General features: G+C 38.3%; 2 long non-coding RNA genes across 2 annotated transcripts; both read left to right on the forward strand.

Moving 5' to 3' along the window:
- Nucleotides 1–1,285: 1,285 nt before the first annotated feature.
- On the forward strand, nucleotides 1,286–4,831 carry LOC117128994. The gene is made up of 5 exons (XR_004452540.1): nucleotides 1,286–2,557; nucleotides 2,638–2,671; nucleotides 2,754–3,801; nucleotides 3,884–4,011; nucleotides 4,101–4,831. It is a non-coding gene; the product is annotated as an uncharacterized LOC117128994 (long non-coding RNA).
- A 1,914-nt stretch (nucleotides 4,832–6,745) lies between these two features.
- LOC108870150 lies at nucleotides 6,746–8,855 on the forward strand. Its single transcript, XR_001956595.2, has 5 exons — nucleotides 6,746–6,942; nucleotides 7,030–7,105; nucleotides 7,178–7,244; nucleotides 7,335–7,448; nucleotides 7,562–8,855. It is a non-coding gene; the product is annotated as an uncharacterized LOC108870150 (long non-coding RNA).
- The last annotated feature ends 7,002 nt before the right edge of the window (nucleotides 8,856–15,857 follow it).

Consider the following 15,857-nt stretch of genomic DNA (forward strand, 5'->3'; position numbering starts at 1 on the left):
GAAATGTTAGCTAACATCCTGGGTTGGTTTTTGAAACTTTATAAATCAGCCCAAGATCACATCATAGTCTTTCATATGTTCATGCTTAAAAGATGGTTGTTGAGGTCAAAATCGGTTACGACAAAATCAACGTCGGAAAAACTTCCAATAAAAAATTATCTTCCATAAAAACAAAAAAGAAGTTCAGAAAGAACGGAAAAAACTATCAAAGGTCTAGTGATCAGTTCATCGGATCGAACAAACTAGATCATCCGTGAAATTCAGCTCGGCCATTCGCCGAGCTGGATCGAACACGGATTCAGATCAGCCGTTCGCCGAGCTGGACCAAGTTCAATTCGGCGAACGGCCGAGCTGAATCGCACATGGATTCAGCTTGGCCGTTCGCCGAGCTGGACCAGTCCTGTTCGGCGAACAGCCGAGTTGGATTGACCGAAGTCCGTCTTCACCTCATCCTCATAACTCCACTCCCGAGATTGCATCGAGCCCATTCTTGTTTCATCTAGATCGGAGGTATCATTGGAACTTTACAATTTAAAAACCGCAAGAAATCGTTTTTTCTCGAAGAACATTCGAATTGGTCGTATAAAATGGGAACAGTTAGCTGAACACCCAAGGTTGCCTACGCTATACAAGGAATTTGAATGTTATTCGGAATCGACGTCCTTTCAGAAGCATTCTTATTATAAAATTATAAAAATGCCAAAGTCAGAAAACGGCCCAGAAAGGACCAGAACACGGAAAAGAGCACACTTATGATTTTATAGAACCAAGCCCAGTCGTTACGACATTTTATCACTTATCGCCTAAAAAAAGATAAATGTCAAGTTTCCAAAGATAAATGTCATGTTTCTGAAGATAAATACAGAGATCAAAGAAAAATAGAATATTTCCGCGAAGCGATAAACCTGACCGAGGGCAGAAAGGAAAAAGGTAAACCACCTTAGAAGGAGTATATAAGGGGATCGAAGCTGAAGGGACAGGGGACACAAGAATTATTACTCAGAGCAATACTTAGAGCAACAACTTTCCGTTTTTGTTGAACTGCGACTCAATTAGGTTTTTTGTAGTCTTAGGTGATAGAACTAGGGATCTCGCCGACAGCTCTCGCAGCCAAGACCCTTACCTTTTGTAACACCATACGCAAATTCGGAATAAGATCAATTTTGCTCTCTTTTCGATTCTCATCTTTTTTCGTCTGTCTTTTCGTGTTCTTGATTGCTTGACGTGTGGTTTAGCAGATATTCGAGACCTCTGTGAAATTAGGGTTTTTCTCACTTTCCTAATTCAACAAAAATCGACAGTGCGAATTTCGGTTCCCACATTGGTTTCTTTTATGTGATTTATGAACATATTGGAATAAGAAAAAATGTGAAATGAATCTCTGCTTTCTATGTTTACTCTCTGCTTTCTTTCGGCAATTGGGTAAATCTCTAGAATTGATTAACATCCCTACGCATTGTATAGGAGTAAGAACATGCGAAGAATAGATGATCGCGAGTCTCATCCTTTTCCCCCACACAAAACACACTCATGATGAATCTCCCAAATCCTCATTCTATCACCTGTTGAAAGCATGCTCCTGACTGCCAACCAAGTTATGAATGCATAACGCAGAACCCCCTGCGGAAACCAAATGCTACAACTCTAACTCACCTCATCACGCTTATCTGCGGAAACCAAATGTAAGTTTGTTTCTCATTTTTATTTCCTAAAAAAATTCACCTGATTTTGATTTTTTTCTCTAATAATTCATTTTTATCAATTTCTTACATATTCATTTCTTAATTTCTTATTTATTTCTAATAAAATCATTTATTTGATAAGATTTAAAATAATACTCATTTATTTTAAAATTTTAAAATTTGAACTAGGCTTTAATTTTATTAAAATAAATTATTTATTAGCTTACAATATTAAAAGGGCTTAAGCTCAATTCTTAGCGTGACCACATCATTTTAAAAATCACAATGAGAATAATGTGTTTTCGCCATGACATTCGCTCTTTTATGGTGGCCTGTTAATAATTGGTGTTGGCCAGTAACCCAAATCATCTCCCTCATGACCGTCTATATCCTTTTCGCCCCTTTCACTTTCCTATCTTTGAAAGAATTGAAATGCCTCGGAACGATGGAGATCATCGCAACCGATAAGTTTACACTGTGGCCACATCCATGCTTACGGTGATCATTAACTTATGGTCAAAGCTGGGTTTCTGGCATTCTTTCCGAAGACGTGAAGATCTATGCTGCGTCGTTGGTGTTAACAATAGTGTATCCATGCGCCAACGTCTGTTCTATACATGATTAGATGTCCAAGCTTCTTTCTCTCTTCCCCAACCTTCACGCTGCCTTCCTCTCCCGTGGTCCCAGTGGCGGCTCTGCTACTGCCTTTCCCAGCGCCGATGGGAAATCACCTTTATGGGGATCGAAGAACGCGACGCAGATCTATCCGATCAGAATGATTAGGAGCAGCGATGTAGTGAATACGGGTTCATGGGTTTCGACCTTGGTTCTGGATCTGACCCGGTTATCCAATTGACGTTTTTTCTCAAGATGATGTCAGTTTTAAAACTTACTTCTATGTTTTTAGTAGTTATTATAATCGACAGCTTCTGATCGATTTCTTTGTTCATTGCAGATATGGTTATTTTCCTGTCATTAAACACAACATGGTGAGTTCTTCTAAATGCTCTCCCATTACATTTTCCTTTTGTGTCGATCGCTCGGTGAAATTAAATTGTTTGTTTTCTACAGAAGATGAGGACATCTCAAAGATCCATCATGAATTTGAGCGGACGAAACATATGCCTAAGATGAATCCTCAAAGTTTGCCATTGACTTTAACAAAAAAGGGTTTATTATGTTCTTTGATTCTCAATATTGATTTTGTCGATTCATACATTTAGCTATATATGTTAATAAGAATCTCATATTGGATGCATACAAGTTTACTGATTTGATTGTGATTACCCATTGGCACATTATATTGCGCCTCTTACTTGCCCAGTTAGGAATTTCCAAGAAGCACATGGTTAATGAGGTTATCTATATGACCTTTTTCTTTGTTGTTCATGTTTTTACAGACTTGTGTATTTCTTGAGAAGTATATGAGCTCTAGTCTTGCAGTTTTGATATAGTTTTTGTGCAGACAACTATTTTGGTTGTCGTAAGGTATTGGTAAGCAAGAAAATTTCTTTCTGAATTGCAGCTTTGTGATAAATGATTTGATCTCTTCACCATTAATATGATTTTGCAGCTTAGTAGTACGGTAAACAAAAAATATGTATACATGTGTCATGATCAAATGAGAGGTCTGGTGTGATTCATGGACTTCTTATGCTTCAGCAGGGTCAGTTAACATACATTTAAGCAATTTGGGCAGAGTAAAATTAGAGACATAGATGGATTTTCATCCTACAATTCAAAAAACATCAAGCACAGATCTACGTACTTGCAAGCCAACTTCCCCTAGAAAATTATAACGTTTCTTAAAGTTTGTCGGTGGTGATAATCATGAATTTAGGTTGCTCTCTTAAAATGGGTTTCCATCGTCTAGCCTATACATATATTTTTCATTCCAAGAGATGTATATTATATATCTTATTTTGGTACGATGCAAATTTTCTGATGAAGGCAGCTCATATAACAAGTGCGTTGCACAGAAAATATGGCAAGCTGCACCAGGAGTTTGTGAAGAGTCTATGCACATACAAAGACATATTTGAGCTTAGAAACCGAGTCGAAGCATTTGCTTTGCAGTATGAGATGCATGCTTATAGCTATCAGAGAGATTGTACACTTGGTAACCATTTCTCCATCATCATCTTAAGATTTCTCCTGTTATAGTTATGTCTCCCATCAACGAGTTTTGTTGTTTGCCTTAGCTGAACCAAGTAACATCCGTATTACACACTTTACAGAGGACTTCTGACTTCTAGGTTTTGATTCCTATAATTCTATAGAGTATGATCACCATTGAGCCAAACGGTTGCCGCTTTTGAGTCACTCTCAGGTTCTTCCACCTTTTTGTTTCGCAATTTTCTTAGCCTTTTCATTCATAGTTATAGATGATTTGACATAGTGTTGATATTGTTGTGACAGACTAGATGCTTGACAGTGCTTCCGGCTATTACTAGAACCAGACCAATGGTCTGCACTATAAATTAGATTCTCGATTCAATTATAGTGACTCGATAGGTACATAACAATTATAGATTTTTTTTTATTTTCTTTCGGATAGAATTGTATTCAATTTCTTTCTTCGTGTGGGAGTAAACTGATAATGAAAAAGGACGTTGGATGACACAAGATGAAGCATACTTTGCCGTTAAAGAAAACGTGGCATGAGGCAACCAAGTGAAGTGCGCCTAGGATGGTTGGTAATCTGCTTTATGGAGTAAGTCCAGTGTCAGCTACACTCTCTGTTGGGAGACAAGAGCTATATGCTCTGTTTGTTGAAGAAACTTTGGATTTGAGCAGTATCCATAGGTAAAAACTCAAGTAAACTTTGAAGCATCATTTTAACACGGTTCCTGATAAGAGATACATTGTTTGAGTTTGATCCTGATTTCAGTCTGATGGAAAATGAACAAGAAGGAAATGGATTGACTAGGAGTCTAGGAGATTCTTCAAGGAGGGATATATTTTTAGTGGCGCAAGATCAAGAAATCTGCTTCGGGGATGTTTCATAACCGATGAAAACTTTTAATGCAATGCATGTGCAGGAGTGACAGAGTGAGAGTACATTTTGGATTATATGCAATGCATGTGTATGAATGAGAGTACCTTTGTATATGTTTTAAATTCCCACTACTCTATTTCATACTTCCTTAGAATCTATGGTGAAAGTCAAATTTTCTTTCACACTGAGAATTTCATTCAACCATGGAAAAATACAGAGAAAGTATATATATTTGAGTCATGTATATAAATAAATCTCAAATTCTCATAATAGATAAAAACTGAATCCCAATTATTCGTTCATCCACACATATTATACACACACATCGAAGTAAGATAAAGTGCCGGTTTCTGTAATTTGGTTTGAATTGTCCTTATTATTATCCCTAAAGAATTATTTATTTTGGTTTTATCATTGTATGTATTACAATAACCAATATACTACCGAGATGGCAAATTTGATTTAGAAGTAACATAAATTTCATATTTTTAATTTTCTTTTAGTTTGAGTAAAAAGTTTCTCATATTTAAAATGTATATTATTTAGTTTTCAAAAAGTATAGTCACATTCAACCACATTAAAATTTTCTCTAAGTTATAATATATTTTTTTGATGTTAAACATGGCTAATTATATATTTGATACAAAATTTGGACTAGGCACAGTCTGTACATCATAGACGAGGCTGGAAAGAATAAGATAACAAATGAAGTAAATATGAAAAATTGCAACAATACATTCAAAACAAAGTTTATGGCCGAAAACCGAAAAGAAATAAATAAGATGAACCAAAAGTTAGAAAAGACATTTAAAATTGGTTCAAATAAAGAATTTAGACGAAAATTTATGACAAAAACGGAATCATAAAATCACTATAAATATATTCTCAAAAGTTAACACCAATAACTAACTTCACAAAAATCAGTAAAATATAATCACATAAGTATTAATCATTGTTGTATCAATCATCCCCACAAAACAATTACATACAATAACAACAAATTAATGTTAATGTAGAAGTAAAACATTCAATAACGACATGTATCCGCAAAAAGCTGAACCATAAACACATAAAACAAGCAGTTAAAAGTGCTAGCTTGACAACCATTTTTATGTGATACATGATAAATCTATATACCAATAATTAATCGACTGGTTAGAAGTGTTAATCAAAAAATATATAAATGTACTTTCACAACAAATGAAATCCTACTATCAATTACAACATATATTAAACCCAATTAAAAGTAAGAATAGAAAATTAATATTCACTTTTATAGCAGGAGAAAAATCCTAGTCTGATAAAACAATAAGTTGTATCCGGTGGTTTGGAGAATATGAAATTCACAAGTGTAAATATCATATTTAATATATAATTGTAAACGGACATCAACTTCAAAAGAATATAAAATGTGACATTTATTGAGTTCAAAATGCATTTTCTCATATAAATAAATATGTTATAATATTATTGCAACCAGAAATGTAATATTATTGAAATAAAGATAATATTTGTTATTAAAACATCTCCTCTTTATAAATAAGTGTGTTTCTTTATTCACCAAAACATAAAAATTTAAAATGAAAAAAGATGAACGACTATACGACACATGAGAGTAAAATAATCTAACAATACTCAAAGTTCTTAAAGCTCAAAGGAGAGGGTGTACACGTCACTTTAAAAATTGACCAATAATGAAGCTTCCTTTTGCCACATCACTATTATTCATCTTTCCAACTCTTCACTTTGTCTTCAACAGGTCGGTTTCTCTGTAATCTCGGTTATTCCAGCTCTTCGTCATCAATCAAATGTGCTCTTAATGCCTTATTTACTGTTTCGTTCTACCTCCCCTCTTTCTCCTTATCTATAAATTTCTAACTTGCTTCATCGACACTTGCTTCCAAGCAAACTCCAAAACCTTTTTCCCCGTTATAGTGCCGTAATTTTCTACAACGAGGACGACATCTCAAGGATCCGTCACGAGTTTGATCTGGCGAAACAGAGGTTCCTTAATGCGCCTAAAGCTCTAATTAATATGCCTAAGATGCAAACCTCAAGGTTTGCCATTGACTAAAACAACTCTTGTGGGTTTCCTGTTGTTACACATTCACATATTATTCCTATGATATATGATCACTGTTAATGAGGTAATCTATATAACTTTTTTGTGTTTTTGGTTCATTTATTTATTGTTTCGACAATCGATTCATTGACTGAGTTTCTTATGGTTTTCCGTAGCTTCGTGGCACCAGAATTTGATTTGTAAGCTCAAGAATGTGAATTTGCGTTGTTTAGGTTATAAGTGCGTCTTCTGATTTGTGTTATTCTCTTTTTGTGTTTGTGATGCAGATACTCTGATCCAGATTTAGTTATGTGAGAAGAAAGATCTTAGGACCTAGATAGAAGGACTAACAAAACGATTCACGTAACAAAAACTATGCACGTTACTTATCTTTTAAATGGCAGTGAGGTGAATGTTGGTCTTATTGAACTGCAGATTCTTGCTTGGAATCCGTGTTGAGTGACTTGAGTCTCTGATGCGAAATTCAAACAGTGAATTCAGAGTATGTTACAATATTCACCTGTTATTTTTATGGGAAAGAGTTGCATTGAGTTTATGTCCACTAAACTGAACATAACGAACTCTTTTTCAGGTGGTTATATCACAGATGAATGAACAAGACTGTGCATTCAGATCTCATATCTTTACCGTTGGAAAAAGTGGAAAAATTGTCTTAGGATGGATAACAAAGTCTACATCCATGCAGGTATCTTGAGATTGTGAACTGACATATGTCCTCATGCTATTTCAGAAGAAATAACTCTTTTTGACATTTTATGAAACTTTTTTACAACTGTATATGTCTTTTTGGTATATCAGTTATTCAGCTCTGTGGAGTTAGAGGCAATAATAAGACTCTTTCCAAGGCATCTGCCGGCAACCAAGAAAAGAGCCTAACACAGCCATAGTCCTTGCTCACAATTTCGATTTCATTGTAAGCAAAACTATCCAGAATGTTAAATATTTTTGTTAAAATTATATTTCTAGACATTAGAAATCACTGTGGTTTTTACACAATACAATTATAAACATGGGGGATTACATGAGAGCCTTACTTATATCTGTTGTTACATAGCTTGGGCTAGATGATTAAACAATGGTGAATGAGACACTCTCATTAACCACAACCACCAGTTTTTATTGTTTTCTGTGTCGTCTGTTTTCTTTGTTCTGGTTCAAAGAAGGAAGTGCAAGTTTGGGTTTTCAGTTTCTCACCGATCATCCAATTAATATTGCGGCATACAGTTTTATTATTGGCAGCAGATTTTTTTATTTTCTTTTTCCCTTCTTTTTCTGGATCATCAGTTTGGTTTGGTTGCCATTTCTGATTTGTTTTGGTTTGTTTGATTAATTTTTGGATCATATTGTTAAGTATGGCCAGGTCGCTATTTAACATCGCTCTCAAATACCACACAGCCGATAGAGAAGAAGTTCCCTACAATCTATGGGATTAACATTGCGGAAAATAAATTTTTCTTATGATTTGTCTTACTGGTGCTGTTATGTCACGGCGACAAACACTCTTACCTCAGCAACGATCATAAGACTTGACATGGTGCAGCTGCAGAGAACACATACACTCCGATTAACTTAGCTCATAATACATATTGGAACTTGGCTGTAGCGAGTCATGAAAAGTTTTTGACCACATGATCTAGATTTGGGATCCGCATGTCACCTGTGTGGATAAACACACAATTCCTACATGCGAGATTTTGCCGGGAATGGGAACTCCTTTCGGTTTCACCAATGAGAAATGGATAGTAGAGTCTATAGGAGAGGTTGGTATCCGATATGATAACAACTACGCATTGGACTGCCCTGATTAAGAGAAGGACAGGCTGAAACACGTGACAAAGCTAAGGGAAGGTGCGAGTGGAACAGGTGGTTTTAGATGTATGTGGTTTTGGTGCTAAAGGATTGAAATAAATGGCCATTAAATAGCGTTTGAGCTCTTCAACTTTGGTATGATCCTATTGTTCTAAAATGATCTTATGGAATTTCCTGTAATCTCTTTATGTTTTCTTTACGATGGCTTTGTCTCCGGGAAGTCGTTACACTTCGCTGGCTTTGGACTCCCATAATCATTTGGGCTTTGTATCGGTTCATCCGAGTGATACAACTCAAATTACCCTAAGGAGTGTTACTCTCATCAAAAGAAGTTCAGGTGTAGTACTTAGGGATCGAATCCACAAGGAGCTAGGGAACAATTAAACATAGTGTTATTAATTCTAAAGGTTGTAAATGTTTAAATGAAATAGCAATAGTAACAAGCGAGTAAATAATAAATGTAACTTGGTTGGAAATGATATTAGATGCAGGGCCACTATTCAGGTGTTGGAGATTATAATACCTATAGATGCCTAACTGTTGCATGCATGATATATTAGAGCTCATTTGCTTAACTCAGTGATCAGCTGTCGCATGTACTACTGGTTAACAGACTAGATCTCGTGTCTCACCGGTTAGTATGCAGACAACGAGAGAGTGTCGATCGATACTCTATTAAGACGTCGACCGATACACCTTTGCCAACGTCGATCGATTGTCAGTTGAGGACATCGATCGACGGGTTCTAGCCAGGCCTATGCGCGAGTATGAAATGCCATACTAAGATTCTAAATTGGCGGTTAGCCCTCTCTAGCAATCCTAATATGATAGATAGATGCCAGGATGGGATAACAAGGGTGCTTGAATATGCAATCCTATGATCAAGTTCTAGTTAGCTAGGCTAAAACAAGCAATGAATACAAATCTATCATGAATATCACAACAAGGCAGATCTATAGTTTTGGGCTAATCCCACAAATCTATCTGAACCCTGGATCTAACAGTTGAACTACTCAGACATAGCAAAGCAATTCATATCAATAGAGAAATAGAAACTCATAGAATAGATGAAAAGAAATAGAAACAAGGAGTTCCAATCACAAGTGATCTTCTCTCCCAAATGAAACTTGTAACAAAACTAGGTCTAGAAAAAGCTCTCTTTTTCTGCCGTCAAAATACTTAGGCAATATATATTCTACTAGGTTAAAAACTCGTCAGGGCATTTTGGTAATTTGGCTTCGCCTTGGTTTTTAAGTCTGCTGAATCCAAAATGTCGTGTCTGGTGTCTCGACATCGATCGATGGTACTTGTGTACATCGATCGATATTAATCTTCATCTGTCGAGGCATTTCCTGATATCGATCGTCAGCACTGATGCGCATCGATCGATTGTTCTTCCTCTCGTCGACCTCTAAGTGGTCAGCTCGGGTGAAATATCTTTTAGGCTCCAAAATGCTCCAAAGTCATAGCTTTACTCCGAAATGCACCTGAACCTGAAAACATACCTAGAAGAGTAGAAAACATAGATATATATATATAGTAAAATACTTATATACCATGGATAAAAATGGGTCAAATCCAAGGTATATCAACTCCCCCAGACTTACCCTTTTGCTTGTCCTCAAGCAAAACATACAGGCAGTCTCTCTGAAAGAGGTTTGAAAATATTTGGAGATTTAAGATTTTAAAACATAGAAATCTTTCCTCAACAATTTTGCAACCACATTTGAAAAGTCCTAATCACAAAAGCACACTATGAATATCCTAGCTTAGCAACCGTCTCTAACATAACACAACTCATCAATTCACGTCTGACATCCCCTCTACTGATTTCATTTCTTAGCATAAATATAAAGTGAATGCTTTACCTTGGGAGTATCGATCACATGATGCAAGGATTTCAGACAGATATCTGGAGCTGCAGGTAAAAGTTAGTTCCTAGTTTCTCTCTCTCTAAATTTCCCTCTTGAGTCAAAGTCTGCTTCCATTGTAGGATCAGTGACCAAGATTGGACAGGCTTCCATGAATCAAAACTTAATGGTGGTTGCCACCAAGTTCTGTTCACTTCTTTTTGACCTATATCCAAGAGTTCTTTGCGAAAGCGAGCCTTGAAGATTGCTGCCTCCAAGTCCCGTTTCGAACTCTTTTATTTGAGTCCTTATGAATCAAGCCTTAATGGTTTTAGCCACCAAGTCCTGTTCAGACTCATCCTAATTAAACAATAGATCTTATTTATTATTATTATATTTTTATTATTATTATTATTATTATTTTTTTTTTTTACTCACTAACTAATCTAGTGTCGAAATTTAGAGAGAGAAAATGTGATAAATAATCTAAACCAGACGTTACCTTCCAGACCTGTCTGAAGAATCCGATCTCATGTATACCAAGCCCCAAGACAAGCGGTTATGTCAGGTTTAGTGTTGGAAATCATCTTTGGTTACTTCATACGGTTCAAGGTAAGTGTGTAGTTGATAGGTTGATCCGCTTTAGCATCTTTAGTGCTATCTGCAATCAGTAAATCTAAAATGGTGCTAAAGATTGGTTAGATATTCATGTTTAAATCAATATAAGATTATAGTCCCTATTTTCAATAGCTAACCATAATTTATTTGAAATTCCTTTTTACATAAGAATAAAATAAATTATATCAGTAAATCTCCCCCTAGACTTAAATTACACTGTCCCAGTTTAACTCAGCCGGAGTTATGATGAATAGTTTATGATGTACGAAATGTAACAAGTAGGGAAGATACATCTGACCGGATTAGATATCGATCGATGGTTAAGTGTTACATCGATCGTCGTGTGGTTACCTATGTCGAACGATGTTGACGTCTCGTCGTCGGTCGATATTCAGGTCCTCCTACTTGGGTCTCCTTAATCTGAAAGAAATAAAACGAAAAAAATTAAATGCTAGCTAATAAAACCTAAGTAAAATACCTAATAGTGGGTTGCCTCCCACTCAGCGCTTGGTTATAGTCATTTAGCTTGACTGTGGTAGTGATTGGCTATTGGGTGGAGAAGCAGCTGCTTGTTGGAAAGCAAGCATCCACGTCATCTCTGCGCATTCTGGACCAAGATGCAATGAAACTTCTTGTGGCCTCATCATTTCTTGTCCATTTGTCATCCATCTTCTCAAGTACTTTGGAGATGTTTTGTAGCCTTTCTTGAACGTTGTCAATGCTGACCTGGTGCCAGCCTATGTTGTCATAGGCGTATGCTGAAAGTTCTGTCAGTTCCTTTTGCATTGACTCTACCGTCTTGTGTATCAGCTGCTCGCCGATTGGTGTAGACTCGGCGTCGATCGATGCGATTATGTTTTCGTTGGTCGATCTCGGCGAGTTACCATCGATCGATTTCGCTAGTGTCCTGTCGATCGATGCTGATATCTGGTGTTGAGCTGCGAGTTGCCTCTGAATGGCTTTGACTTCTTTCTGTAGCCATTCTGCGTGGTTGTCTAGTCCACTGATTTTGTTGTCGAATGGAAAGTAGATGTCATTGCAGCGTTTGTCAAGTCGTTCCTCCATGGTGTCTAGAGCAGTGTAGATCTTGGATGTGATCTTGTCAACCTCTGCTGCTGTGTAAGGAAGTAACTCCACAGGTTTCTTGCCATCGATCCAAGGCCCTCGTAGCCTGTCGATCGATGCTGATTTTGCCTGCAAAAAACTTTGATTAGTAATGTTCTCAATATCCTTTTGGGCATGAAGTAATTGACTAGACAATTTGTTTAAATCTATCATGACTGGTGATATAAAGCGGTCATGCATATCCTCGTAAGTCCTCAGCCTCTCATTCATGGCTGAGACTTTAGCGTCGAGCGATGTGAAGGTACACATGTCGATCGATGTGGCTGGTTGTTGGTCCTTCTTGCGAATGGTGTCCAGATCTTGCTGTAGTAGCTCGATTTTAGTGCTTAGCCAGTCCACGTTGTTGTTGAGAGGGCAGTAAACGTCGTTTATCCTTGTGTCGATGTATGAGACTTCCCATTCATCCCTGTGTTGTGTTGAACATTGCGGTTCTGCAGGGATCTGAGCTGTAGGAAGACTGACGTCGATCGATGTTGCATGTGGTGCGTCGATCGATGCTGAGGTCGTAGCTTCCTTCTCAAGTTGCTGACGTAAACTCTCAATTTCTGTCCTCATTTCTGCCATACATCTGAAAAGCTCATTGTAGCCTCTATCCAAAGGCTGATGTGTATCTTCTACCAATGTTTTGAGCTCCTCTCCCAGTTTCTCCTGAGCTCCACAAATACCAAACACCATCTCATCGATTTCATCTTTGGTGTAGAGTTCTGGTGCCAGTCTTGTGAGTGTGAAGGAAGTGGCATGTTCTGGAAGACAGATGTGGCTCTCTTCAAAAAGAGATGCTCTTTCCAGTATTTTCCTGATGTTGTCCTTTGTGACAGGTATCATCTCACCAGCTACGCCTCGTGCGTGTCCACGCTCATCTCTGTAGACTCCATACTCGTCCCTTTGTTCCCAAGTGAACTTTCTGGCTCCGTACATGTCGAAAGCGCGGTTCCCACATTCATACCGTCTGTCGATCGACGTCGGGTCATCCCTATCGATCGACGTTGGTGTTACCCTGTCGATCGATGTCTCCGTTGTACCGTCGATCGATGCTTGCCCTTTTGGTTGGCGTGATAGATCTGGGTTGATCTCTGTTGTGGCGACTCCTGCGTGGTTGTTAGGATCTGTTTGAATGACGTCTGGAGTGCCACGTTGCTGTGAGAATAGGTTGTCAGGTCCATTGGCTACTTGAAGGATGTCTGCTATGTCCTCTCTGGACACTTGTAAAATCCTTCCATCCATTGCACGTGCGTTGCCATCTGGGTCCCTGAAAATACCAAATTCATCAGGTGTTAGAAAACCGTAATCAATGTTTAAATAATCATTCAATTTAGAAATAGAGAGATTAGGGTTTAGAGTAGTATCGATCGATGTAGATACAGTTGCATCGATTGATGGCAAAGTAATTTCTGCAGAACTTGTGTTCTTAAGATGATTGCTCTTCATGGCTTTTTCTGTTGATGTAGATGGAAGAGTGTTCATCTTTTTTGCTTGTGTGTTTGCTCTGATGTGTGTAGGTGGTTTCGGAGGTGCAAAACGATTTATATAGGTATCTATAAACCTAGTTGGGGAGGGAATATTCTCCTGCTCCTGAATTTTCGCTATGGCGCGAATATCGATCGATGTTCCTTTACGGGTATCGATCGATGTGAGCGGTTGTTTTGCTGGACGAGGGTGAGTATCGACCGATGTGGAGTGCACAGCGTCGAACGATGTTGCAAACGTGTTGGTGAACTTATGTGTTTCAAGTCTTTCATCCTGCAAAGACATTTCTATTGCACGTTCTTTCCAATAATCCTCATCGTATTCTTCCGTATGTTCCTCATTAGGTGAAGTAATTACAGTGTCAACTGCATAAGTTTAATGGAAACCACTGTTTGCCCAACTGCCTATGGAATAATCATCATGTCCTCTCTTGCTTGGAGGTTGGAAGGCAAAGTGTTGGTAACAATGATTAGGTGAAGCGAAATGGTCAACTGGGTGCATTACATCGACTAACATGTTGTTGCGGTCATCGGTCACCGTTGACACATTGGAATCGATCGATGGAAAGGTTGGGGTGTCGATCGATTCTGAGTACTCTGTTTTGTACTCCGATTCATACTCTGCTCCACAATGGCATGCGCCATTGAAGCCGAGTTCTTTCCCATAATCCACAGAATTAATGACCTTTCTCTTAGGTCAGATGGGGTCGTAGTGGATGTTTGGGTCTATGAGCGTTAGACAAAATTTGTTTTTGTTCATGTCACATACGGCTCCTACTGTAGCTAGGAAAGATCTTCCAAGCAGAAGTGAAGAGTTTCAGTTAAGCTCGATGTCTAGGACATGAAAATCTACAGGGACAAGGGTATTACCAATCTGTACCTCCAGATCTCTGATGATACCTCCTGATCGTTTTTCTGAAAGATCCACGAAATTGAAAGATTCCGTTGAGGGTTCGATGGTTAAACCAAGCTGGTCTGCCATGATCCTAGGGAGGATACTAACTGATGCTCCTGTGTCACACATTGAATGGGGAAATTCAACACCCTTGACTACGCATGGTATTGCAAACTTCCCAGGATCACTCTTCTTCGTCAATGTGATCATGTGCTTCATCTTCTCTCTGACTTGATGAAACATTCTCCTAATGTCCTCCTCGGCTACCTTTGTTTCTCTGAAGAACATCCACAACCGGTGTGTGAAGTAAGCTTCATCCACAACCGGGATTCTGAGGACTCGTTTAGTGAAACCATCCATCTCCTTATCATTAGCTTCCCTCTTAAGATTTTTAGGAATCTTCTCTTTTCTTTTCCTTAACCTTTTCCCTTCAGATTCTTGTTCTTCTTGAACTGATTCTTGTGAACTATTTAAAGGGTTGGGTTTTGGTTCGGGTGGGTTTGCTAATGGTTTAGGTGGTGGTCTGAGTGCGTTGATGTAATCATTATCGATTGAGGGTAACCGCACTCGGTATGTCAGAGGTGTCTGTCGATCGATGGGAGGTATGTTGTGACGATCGACGTCGGACTCACTCTATCGATCGATGGTTGGCTCAACTGATCGATCGATTTTATCATAGAAAGGGGAGGGTGGGTGAGGATGCTTAGCTGCGAATTTTTCATGAGTTAGAATTCGAACCGCATTGCATTCAGTCGATTTGGCAGACGACATCGATCGATGATTGGAGTAATCCGTCCATCGATCTTGATCATGGTCTGTCGATCGATGCGAGTTCATCGACATCGGTCGACACCATTGGGATCCGCCGAGACTCATGAAGCTTTCGATTTCGCCACTGTTTACCCAAATGCCTATGGAATAATCATCATGTCCTCTCTTGCTTGGAGGTTGGAAGGCAAAATGTTGGTAACAATGATTAGGTGAAGCGAAATGGTCAACTGGATGCATTACGTCGAGTGACGTGTTGTTGCGGTCATCCGTCACCGTTGACTCATTGGAATCGATCGATGGAAAGGTTGGGGTGTCGATCGATTCCGAGTACTCTGTTATGTACTCCGATTCATACTCTGCTCCACAATGGCATGCGCCAATGAAGCCAAGTTCTTTCCCGTAATCCACAGAATAAATGACCTTTCTCTTAGGTCGGATGGGGTTGTAGTGGATGTTTGGGTCTATGAGCGTTAGACACAATTTGTTTTTGTTCATGTCACATACAGCTCCTACTGTAGCTAGGAAAGATCTTCCAAGCAGAAGTGAAGAGTTCCAGTTAA

This window comes from Brassica rapa, chromosome A10, assembly GCF_000309985.2.
Source record: "Brassica rapa cultivar Chiifu-401-42 chromosome A10, CAAS_Brap_v3.01, whole genome shotgun sequence".
NCBI classification, from domain to species: domain Eukaryota; kingdom Viridiplantae; phylum Streptophyta; class Magnoliopsida; order Brassicales; family Brassicaceae; genus Brassica; species Brassica rapa.